This window comes from Ammospiza caudacuta, unplaced genomic scaffold, assembly GCF_027887145.1.
Source record: "Ammospiza caudacuta isolate bAmmCau1 unplaced genomic scaffold, bAmmCau1.pri scaffold_39, whole genome shotgun sequence".
NCBI lineage: Eukaryota > Metazoa > Chordata > Aves > Passeriformes > Passerellidae > Ammospiza > Ammospiza caudacuta.
Genome location: NW_026683124.1, coordinates 4,578,799 through 4,589,770, shown reverse-complemented (window position 1 = coordinate 4,589,770; position 10,972 = coordinate 4,578,799).

Sequence of the window (10,972 nt, the reverse complement as noted above, 5' to 3'; positions counted from 1 at the left end):
GCCGTTGCACAACTGCCACCTGCCCTGGGGCCGCCCCCAGCCCAGCCAAAGTGGCCCAGGCTGGAGGGAATCCCTGGGCCCAGGTGTCTAAGGCAGCCCCACAGGATCTCTTGGAACTGCTGGAAACATCAGCAAATGCTGCCCTGCTCTGTGGGCTCAGGGCATTTAAGAATCCTCACTTCAGGAAAGCTTTACTTCCCATTGCTCAACTCAAGTAGTTCCAAAATTTGCAAACTTCTCCAATTAATAGCCATGGCCAGAGAATGGGAATGGTTTGGATGTTTATTCCCATCTCAAAGCAGCAACTCATTTGCCTTAACATCATCCACTGGAAGTCACTTTACAAAACATAACACTACACGGAGCCAAAAAGAAGGCCATTCTTTGATTTGCAAATGGATTTTGAAGAAGGGATTATAATCTCCTAATTCTCTTAAGGACTAAAAACTGTCAAGGAATGAAAGACCACTCAGTGTTACAAGAGTAACCAGAACAAAGGAGTAGATGGCAAAAGGGCTAATCCTCCCCCAGTACAGATATCTAAGTGGCCAATAAAGTACAACTCTCCCTTCTTGTTCCCTGCAGGAGAAACAGCACCAGTAAAACAAATGGTCACAGATATTCTTTCTGCCCTCCATAACCAAAGCTGTGCTAAAGCACAGATGCTGCCTCCAAACTGACTCAAATTCCAGGCCAGACCTCTCACCTTCCAGACAACTCTTTCCCCAACACGCCCCCCAACAACCACCCCTAAACGCCCCCACAGAAGCCCTCAACTCCCCACCAGGAGCCCCAGCTGTGCCCGTCCCTCCGTAGAGCTTTCCCAGCCTCCAGCAGAGCCCCTGGTTCCCTGCATGTGCCGTGGGATGGCACTCAGGAGGATCTGCTCCAAGGCCTTCTCTGGCTTGGAGCAAAGCCAGGCTGCCAGGCCTGTAGTTCCTGGATCATCCTTGCCAGCGAGCCTTCCTGTGCACGGCTGCTCCATGGGCACATCTGCGCTCAGCTGGGACTTCTCCACTCAACCAGGGCTGCCGGGAAAGGATCCAGAGCAGCCTGGCAAGCTCTTTCTCCAGCTCCCTCTTCACTCTTGGGGGAGGTAGAACATCCCACAGGAAAGCAACTGGTGCCACAAGGAGTGGGTGGCATCAGGCAGCTCAGGACTGATGAGATGCCCCTCAGGACTGCTGTATCCTGAGGTAACACTGCTGGCCATCCCGTGTGTACCTGTAAAAGCTTCAAATCAGCCGCCCCAGCTTCCGGGGCCTCTCTTGGCCAGCACCCTGATGTGGATGCAGGGCTGCTGCCAGGCACTGCTGGGACCCAGTGGCTCAGGACCAGCTTTCTGGTGTCCACGGAGCAGCCCTGACACAGCCAGGGCCATCCCGAAAGCAGACAAATGCTCATGGGTCAGCAGAGAGGAGCAAGGAGCACTGGGCTGCTCTCAGGGTATCTCAGCATGGTGCTCCAGGGGGAGGAGCAGGCTGGCCATCCACATTCAGGGCATCCCCTGCATCAAAAGGATGGGCATTTTGTCCTTTTCATCCCTCCAGCCCATAACCAGGCCTGACATCTCCTCTTCTGGGCTGGAGTTTTTCCAGTTACAGTCAAATTCCCACCAGTTAAACCATAAAGTTTCCTTCATTGTCTGCTCTTCATGATCTTGTTGACATGCACAACAGTGGACCAGATATGGCAGGGCCTTAGACACGACTTTGGTCCTGACACACAGGCTCCTTGTCCCTCTGCTGGCCTTTAGTGTGCTCAACAAGATTGTGGAACTGCACAGTGCTGTGGAGCTGCGCCTTCAGCACAGGGACCTTTCCAGCCTGACCTGCCCTCGTTCCTCTGGGTCTGTGGGAGAGAATGGCAGCAGGGGCCAGTGTGTCCCAGGGCCCCGGATGTGCTTCAGCTCCACAGGGATGCAGGCAAAGTGAAGAAGCCAAACTGTTTATTAATGGAAGGCGAAGCAAAGGGAGGAGTGGGGAGGGAAGAAAGGGCACGGGCAGGGTCTGAGGGCTGGGGGGAGGCACGGACTTGTCAACAGGCAGGGAGAAGGCAGGAGCTATTGGAGCTTCCCATAGGCTCAGCTGTGCCAATCATCAGCTGTGCCTCAAGCTCCAGCTGGTCTCTTCTGTCTCTTCTGGCCTCTCAAGTTGCTCTCCTCTTCCATGGTGTTTTTAGGACTTTTAGGAGCAATGGTTCTTCTGAGCCACCAGATAAACGTAGTTCTGCAGATCTCTCAATGATTCTCTGCTGAACGACTATGTTCATTTGGGAAGGGCTGTCATCTCTTCTCAGGCCTTGAAGGGCTGGAAGAGAGATGAGCAGAGGCACAGTCAGAGCCTGGATCTGCAGGTAGCCAAGGAGGCCTTCCTGCCAGGGCCATACCCCCCACATCGTGCCATGGACAGGAGGCAGCAGGAGACAATGGGATCAGCCAGAAGGTGCTGGCCACAAATGTCCCCCACACAGGTCCTGTCCCTGAGACCTCTCTGTGCTTGTCCACACAGGGAAAGAAGCCTGTCGCAGCCAGGGCACGACTTGCAGTTCCCCCAGTGGCAGCCCCCGCTGTCAGCCCGCTGCCCGCACTCACCCTCATTGAGGAGCTGGAGCTCTTCCTTCCAGCCCATCGTGACCATCCCGGCCATGCCTGTGAACACAGAGCCTGTCACGGCCCCAGCGGCACAGCTCCCTGCCAGCGGCGCTGCCGGCGCTGTGGCCACACGGGCTGCTGGCCCGGCAGGGCTCAGCCCGGGCCCTTGCCGCTCGCTGCTGCCCCAGGGCACGGCTGCCACAGGGCGGCAGCAGCAATGCCCAGGCCAGGCGGGGCTCCACGGCGCCGGGCCGGGCTGGCGCTGCCGGGGCAGCAGGCGGGGCCGGGGCCGAGCTGCGGCGGGCCGGGGAGGAGCCCGGGCTCGGGACTCACCCATGATCCTGACGGCCGCCGCTCGCAGGGGCTCCTGTGGGCTATCCAGGTAGAGCAGTGCCCGGCGCAGGTGCTCGGCCGCTCGGCTCCTGTCCTCTGCCAGCTGGAGAGAGCAACAGGAGGGAAGGGTGGGCCCGGGCTCAAGCTCCTGGGCGGGGCGCTGCCTGCGCCCATCGACGGCCTGGCCTGCCCGCACAGCCCTGAGGCGCGGCCAGCAGCCGCTGGCCAAGGGCTCCCGAAGGGAGGGGGCAGAGGGCCGGCTGCTGCCCGGGGAGCCGCGGTGCCGACCCGCAGCCCCGCCGGGCCGGGGCTCTATGGGCACCCGACTCAGGGCCACGGGAGCCTGGAGAAGAGTCCGCGCGGCCTCTGGGTGCAGCAGCGGGCACAACTGCCAGCCCCGCACACTGAGCACCGCCCTCAGGGACCTTCTCCAGGCTGAGCCTGGGGCTTCCAGGCCCTCCTTACCAGGACCTCGGTGAACTCTAACAGCTGCCCCTTCTTCACCAGCTGCTTGAGCTTCCTCCTCTTCAGGAACCTTGCCACACGAAGCAGCGTTTCCCAAGAGGCCTGGAGGGCAGCAGAGACCCAGAGATGGCCCCACGGGCCAAGGCACAGGACCCACATCGCTGTGCCAAGTCCTGCAGGAGGCTGCAGTCCATGAGGTGCCAGGGCAGGAGGCAGCCGAGCCCCCTCCCCGAGATCCACCAGCATCACACAAAACCTCACCTTTGCCACACACTGGTTCTCATCATGGCAGTGGAAGAAGAGTGGAAGGAGGCTTTGGCTCAGAATCTTTGCAAGGGGCTTTTTTCCCTCATCCACTACCAAGTCCATCACCCTGAAGAAGAGCTGAAGGGAGAGCACTTGTACATAGCTGTTGTCCTGGAGGAATGGAAGAGGATGAGGCCTTTAGAACAATTACTCCAGGCTCACCTAGGCAAAGTTTCTGGGCAGCAGCCAGTGCCTGCAAGTGGGGACACAGAGCCTTACATGGTCAAAGAGCAGCAGCAGTGCCTCAGCCAGTTTTGGGGCAGTGGTGCTGGATACCAGGATGTCTGCCTGGAGCACATTTGTGAACACATGGATGGACATGCTGACCACCTCTCCATCGGCATCACCCAGCAGCTCCAGAAGGCTCGGAGACAGACTGCACATTCTGCTGGCCTGTGTGGAACACAAGGCTGTGCTGCAAAGCCATGGAGGGCTGCACCGCCAACACTGCCCTGGCACTGCAAGCCCACCCTGCTGCTGCAGGGCCCACAAAGGCCTGACGCCAAGAACTGTGGCAGGTGAGGCAGGAGAGCTGAGAGCAGCTGCCTCAGCTCCTGAAGCCCTGCACGCCCAAGGGGCTGCTTTCCTCAGCGCAGCTTCAGCCACGGCCCCCTTCTCACCATGGCGGGATCCTTGCTGAGCACCACGAGGCCTCTGATTGCCAGGCGACGCCGCTCCCTGCACTCCATCTGCAGGCAACTTGACATGATCTTCACAAGAGTGTGAGCACATTCCCTCAAGTCCAGGCACTCAAGGACCTGAAAGGCACAGGGCAGTGACAGGGGACCCATCCAGCAGGAGCCCAGAAGCGCACAGGGCCGGGCCCAGGCAGCAGCACAGGGCGTGGGCACCGTCCCAGGCAGCTGTGGCTGTGAGAGGGCACAGAGCTGGGAGGCAGATCAGCGAGGCAGCGCTGGCCGCCAGGCTCACCTCCACAAGGAATGCCAGCAAGGGCAGATCCCACCTTGGCTTTTCACTGCTGAGCAGCAGGAGAAGGCAATATGCGACATGGGAACACAGGGGTGTCAAGTCATAACGCATCTCCCTGGCAGGGGGAAAAAAGGAGACCCTGAGGTGGGGGACAAACCTCTCCCAGGACTGACTCAGAGAGGTCTCGTCTTTCCCCCACATCCCTGGAGTGGATGTGGGTGCTCTGGGAAGTGGCCCCTTCTGGGCACTCTCCTCTCCCAGCCTTTTTCAGGCTCCTTGGCCGTCCCTCAGTGACGAGGCTCCGTGGCCCATGACCACAGGGACTGTGTGGAGCACAGGGCACAAATGCCGGGGGCAGTGGGGAGAAGGGGGTCTCACCTGGCCAGCAGACCCATGGCATAGTGCTGGGTGTCAGCACACAGCAGCGTGTCCCAGCCACACTTGCGCTCCATAGACATCACCACGTGGTCACACTGCAGCATGTAGAGCAGAACCTTCATGACCTGCACTGCAAACCTGTGTGCAGAGCAAAGGCCTGGTCACACTGGGAGCGCTGGCACTGGCCACAAGGGCATGGAAAGGACAGGAGGACTGGGACCTGTTAAGCTTGGTGGGAAGGCGGTGTTCCTCCTGGCATGCTCTCCAGAAGGTATCAACTTCCTCTGGTGGCATCTGCTGTGTAGTGATGACAATATGAAAGAGCAGTGCCACAAACAGTGGCTCAGAATAAGGGATCATGGCCTTTTTGCACTCAGGCACCTGGACAGTCACCCAGAGCACCAGAGCTGCCTGCAAAAGAAGCAGCCCAAGACAGCGCTCAGTGCCAAGGCATCCATGGGGCAGGGCCCAAGGGCAGATGCAGGAGGGGCAGCATCAGGCTTGGTGCCCCCTGAGCCTGCCCCTAGACCAGGTTTCAGCCCAGTGACTCCGGCACCGAAAGGACTGAGAGCTACTGGAGAGGCGACCTGGGGGTGAGCATGGGCCCAGAAACTCACAGCCAGGGCAAAAACGTCCCTGTCGTCCCCATCAGAGGTGCATTCGCTGTGCAGTGGCCAATCCTCCATTACACGGAGCAGTGTTGGACGCACTCTCTCCATTGTTGGCTGTGACGAGCCAATGGTTCTCCATATGATTGCAGCAGCTCTGTGGGATCAGAGCTCTGTGTCAGGGGCATCTCAGTCACAGTACCTTGCCCTGTGCAGCTGTGGGAGTGCAGGTGAAAGAGCCCCGGTGCCCTGAGGGGCAGGGGGGGAGCATTGGCAGCAGGCTTGGGAAACAGAAGGGCCCGAGGGTCCTGGACCTCTGTGCCTGTCTGGCAGAGCCCATAGCACAGGCTGTGCAGGGCCATGGGCCCTAAAGGCTGGTGAGCCCTGAGCTCTCCAGGCACGTGGGCCCCGTACCTGTCACATGTTGGGGCACAGCGCAGGAGGGTGAGCACCACGTCAGCAGGCTGTGCTTCAGCCAGCCTCACAATGTCCCTTTGCAGCCTGGCATCCACAGTGCCCTGGGACAGTAGAGTCTGGTGGATGTTTCTTACGATGGCTGGCACCTGGAGGAGGCATGGGGTAGATTTTGAGTGCTCTCCTAGGGAGCAACTTCCTCAGCTTCCCCCAAGAAGTGCTTCCCTTCCTGCCACACTGTGCTGGCCTCAAAGGCTGAGGGGGCCCAGTGACCATGCCTTGAGGGGACACACAATCCTGGCAATCCTCCAGGCCTGGCCCCAGGCTGCTTACCTGCTGCTGAGAAGGAACAGCACTCTCCTGGAAAAAATCCTTAGTGGGAGCATGAATCCCAGTGAGAGTGGGCCTGGTGAGAGTATTTGAGATGTCCTCAGTCTCTGCAGTGTTGGTGTTTATGACGGCCACATCCTCAGTCACTGCCTTGTCTGCTTTTGCCCTGTCCTCATTCATTGCAGCCTCAGAGTTTTGTGAGCGCTCAGCCGAATCTGGGCTGACATCAGGCTCTGCCTGGAGCTCGGTCAGCCCTGAGTCAGGCTGGGCTGTGCCCTCAGCTGCAGTGGTGCCGCTCTTTCTCCGTCGTCGGATGCGCAGGAATTTCCGGAACACCTGCAGGAGAATAAAGGGCAGGGAAGCCAGGGATGCTCCGTGGCATGCTCCAAGCGTGGTGCTGGGCTGAGCAGGGACAGCAGGCCCAGCCCAGGTGGGGGTGGCTGCAGGTACCTTCAGGGTTTGGTGCAAGCAGCCACGGCTGGACTTCTGCTCTTGTCTCTTGTCCAGGGCTGCATCTGGCAAAGAGTGAGCACAGCCAGAGCTGAGGGGCTGCGGGAGAGCCTGGAGAAGACAGCCCAGCCCTGCGCTCGCAGGCAGGGAGAGCCCCAGCACGACCCAGGGGATAGAGCACGGCCTTTGTGGGGTGTCTGTCCTGCCCCTGTTTCATCCTGTCCATGGGCATTTCCCCAGGGGATGGGATGGGATGGGATGGGATGGGATGGGATGGGATGGGATGGGATGGGGCCAAGCTGGCTGTACCCATCAGTCCTGTGGCCCAGCTCTGCTACTCACCATCCTGCAGTGTCTGGATCTGCTCTGGATCTTCAGGCTGTTGTGCTGCGGCAGCTCCAGGGCTTCTCTTTTTTTTCCCCCTGAACACTTTCAACATGCCGGGGAATCTGGCTGCCATGTCAGAGTCTGTTCTTGAGGGCGCCTTAAAAAGAGATGCCTCAGGATATCGTCAAGTCAACAATTGCAGTTGTGCCCTCAAGGCACCTGCAACAGGGAAGCCTCAGGAAGGCTGCAGGACAGGAAGCCCTGCACTCTGGTCTTGAGGGCTCCTGCCACAATGACAGGAGGCTCCTCCTAAGTGATTCAGGTGGCCAAATCCCACGGTCGATGGCACTGGCCGCAGGAATGGCAGATGCCTCGGAAAAGCTCCGAGTCACAGAGTCCCGCAGTCTGGCCTCGAGCTCAGCTGCAGGAATAACGCTGCGGAAAAGCACCGGGAGAGACAGAAACGAGTGTGCTGTGTGGGGGCTCCTCACAGCACTGCTCTGTCCTGTTGTGTCCCGTTGGCTGTTCTGAGCACCCGGGCAAGCTTCTATTTCCCACGTGTCACAAAGGTCCCTTGGACACCGGGTTCCATTCCATGCAACGGTGACTGTGCTGCAGCTTGCCACCCAGGGCCGTTGCACAACTGCCACCTGCCCTGGGGCCGCCCCCAGCCCAGCCAAAGTGGCCCAGGCTGGAGGGAATCCCTGGGCCCAGGTGTCTAAGGCAGCCCCACAGGATCTCTTGGAACTGCTGGAAACATCAGCAAATGCTGCCCTGCTCTGTGGGCTCAGGGCATTTAAGAATCCTCACTTCAGGAAAGCTTTACTTCCCATTGCTCAACTCAAGTAGTTCCAAAATTTGCAAACTTCTCCAATTAATAGCCATGGCCAGAGAATGGGAATGGTTTGGATGTTTATTCCCATCTCAAAGCAGCAACTCATTTGCCTTAACATCATCCACTGGAAGTCACTTTACAAAACATAACACTACATGGAGCCAAAAAGAAGGCCATTCTTTGATTTGCAAATGGATTTTGAAGAAGGGATTATAATCTCCTAATTCTCTTAAGGACTAAAAACTGTCAAGGAATGAAAGACCACTCAGTGTTACAAGAGTAACCAGAACAAAGGAGTAGATGGCAAAAGGGCTAATCCTCCCCCAGTACAGATATCTAAGTGGCCAATAAAGTACAACTCTCCCTTCTTGTTCCCTGCAGGAGAAACAGCACCAGTAAAACAAATGGTCACAGATATTCTTTCTGCCCTCCATAACCAAAGCTGTGCTAAAGCACAGATGCTGCCTCCAAACTGACTCAAATTCCAGGCCAGACCTCTCACCTTCCAGACAACTCTTTCCCCAACACACCCCCCAACAACCACCCCTAAACGCCCCCACAGAAGCCCTCAACTCCCCACCAGGAGCCCCAGCTGTGCCCGTCCCTCCGTAGAGCTTTCCCAGCCTCCAGCAGAGCCCCTGGTTCCCTGCATGTGCCGTGGGATGGCACTCAGGAGGATCTGCTCCAAGGCCTTCTCTGGCTTGGAGCAAAGCCAGGCTGCCAGGCCTGTAGTTCCTGGATCATCCTTGCCAGCGAGCCTTCCTGTGCACGGCTGCTCCATGGGCACATCTGCGCTCAGCTGGGACTTCTCCACTCAACCAGGGCTGCCGGGAAAGGATCCAGAGCAGCCTGGCAAGCTCTTTCTCCAGCTCCCTCTTCACTCTTGGGGGAGGTAGAACATCCCACAGGAAAGCAACTGGTGCCACAAGGAGTGGGTGGCATCAGGCAGCTCAGGACTGATGAGATGCCCCTCAGGACTGCTGTATCCTGAGGTAACACTGCTGGCCATCCCGTGTGTACCTGTAAAAGCTTCAAATCAGCCGCCCCAGCTTCCGGGGCCTCTCTTGGCCAGCACCCTGATGTGGATGCAGGGCTGCTGCCAGGCACTGCTGGGACCCAGTGGCTCAGGACCAGCTTTCTGGTGTCCACGGAGCAGCCCTGACACAGCCAGGGCCATCCCGAAAGCTGACAAATGCTCATGGGTCAGCAGAGAGGAGCAAGGAGCACTGGGCTGCTCTCAGGGTATCTCAGCATGGTGCTCCAGGGGGAGGAGCAGGCTGGCCATCCACATTCAGGGCATCCCCTGCATCAAAAGGATGGGCATTTTGTCCTTTTCATCCCTCCAGCCCATAACCAGGCCTGACATCTCCTCTTCTGGGCTGGAGTTTTTCCAGTTACAGTCAAATTCCCACCAGTTAAACCATAAAGTTTCCTTCATTGTCTGCTCTTCATGATCTTGTTGACATGCACAACAGTGGACCAAATATGGCAGGGCCTTAGACACGACTTTGGTCCTGACACACAGGCTCCTTGTCCCTCTGCTGGCCTTTAGTGTGCTCAACAAGATTGTGGAACTGCACAGTGCTGTGCAGCTGCGCCTTCAGCACAGGGACCTTTCCAGCCTGACCTGCCCTCGTTCCTCTGGGTCTGTGGGAGAGAATGGCAGCAGGGGCCAGTGTGTCCCAGGGCCCCGGATGTGCTTCAGCTCCACAGGGATGCAGGCAAAGTGAAGAAGCCAAACTGTTTATTAATGGAAGGCGAAGCAAAGGGAGGAGTGGGGAGGGAAGAAAGGGCACGGGCAGGGTCTGAGGGCTGGGGGGAGGCACGGACTTGTCAACAGGCAGGGAGAAGGCAGGAGCTATTGGAGCTTCCCATAGGCTCAGCTGTGCCAATCATCAGCTGTGCCTCAAGCTCCAGCTGGTCTCTTCTGTCTCTTCTGGCCTCTCAAGTTGCTCTCCTCTTCCATGGTGTTTTTAGGACTTTTAGGAGCAATGGTTCTTCTGAGCCACCAGATAAACGTAGTTCTGCAGATCTCTCAATGATTCTCTGCTGAACGACTATGTTCATTTGGGAAGGGCTGTCATCTCTTCTCAGGCCTTGAAGGGCTGGAAGAGAGATGAGCAGAGGCACAGTCAGAGCCTGGATCTGCAGGTAGCCAAGGAGGCCTTCCTGCCAGGGCCATACCCCCCACATCGTGCCATGGACAGGAGGCAGCAGGAGACAATGGGATCAGCCAGAAGGTGCTGGCCACAAATGTCCCCCACACAGGTCCTGTCCCTGAGACCTCTCTGTGCTTGTCCACACAGGGAAAGAAGCCTGTCGCAGCCAGGGCACGACTTGCAGTTCCCCCAGTGGCAGCCCCCGCTGTCAGCCCGCTGCCCGCACTCACCCTCATTGAGGAGCTGGAGCTCTTCCTTCCAGCCCATCGTGACCATCCCGGCCATGCCTGTGAACACAGAGCCTGTCACGGCCCCAGCGGCACAGCTCCCTGCCAGCGGCGCTGCCGGCGCTGTGGCCACACGGGCTGCTGGCCCGGCAGGGCTCAGCCCGGGCCCTTGCCGCTCGCTGCTGCCCCAGGGCACGGCTGCCAGAGGGCGGCAGCAGCAATGCCCAGGCCAGGCGGGGCTCCACGGCGCCGGGCCGGGCTGGCGCTGCCGGGGCAGCAGGCGGGGCCGGGGCCGAGCTGCGGCGGGCCGGGGAGGAGCCCGGGCTCGGGACTCACCCATGATCCTGACGGCCGCCGCTCGCAGGGGCTCCTGTGGGCTATCCAGGTAGAGCAGTGCCCGGCGCAGGTGCTCGGCCGCTCGGCTCCTGTCCTCTGCCAGCTGGAGAGAGCAACAGGAGGGAAGGGTGGGCCCGGGCTCAAGCTCCTGGGCGGGGCGCTGCCTGCGCCCATCGACGGCCTGGCCTGCCCGCACAGCCCTGAGGCGCGGCCAGCAGCCGCTGGCCAAGGGCTCCCGAAGGGAGGGGGCAGAGGGCCGGCTGCTGCCCGGGGAGCCGCGG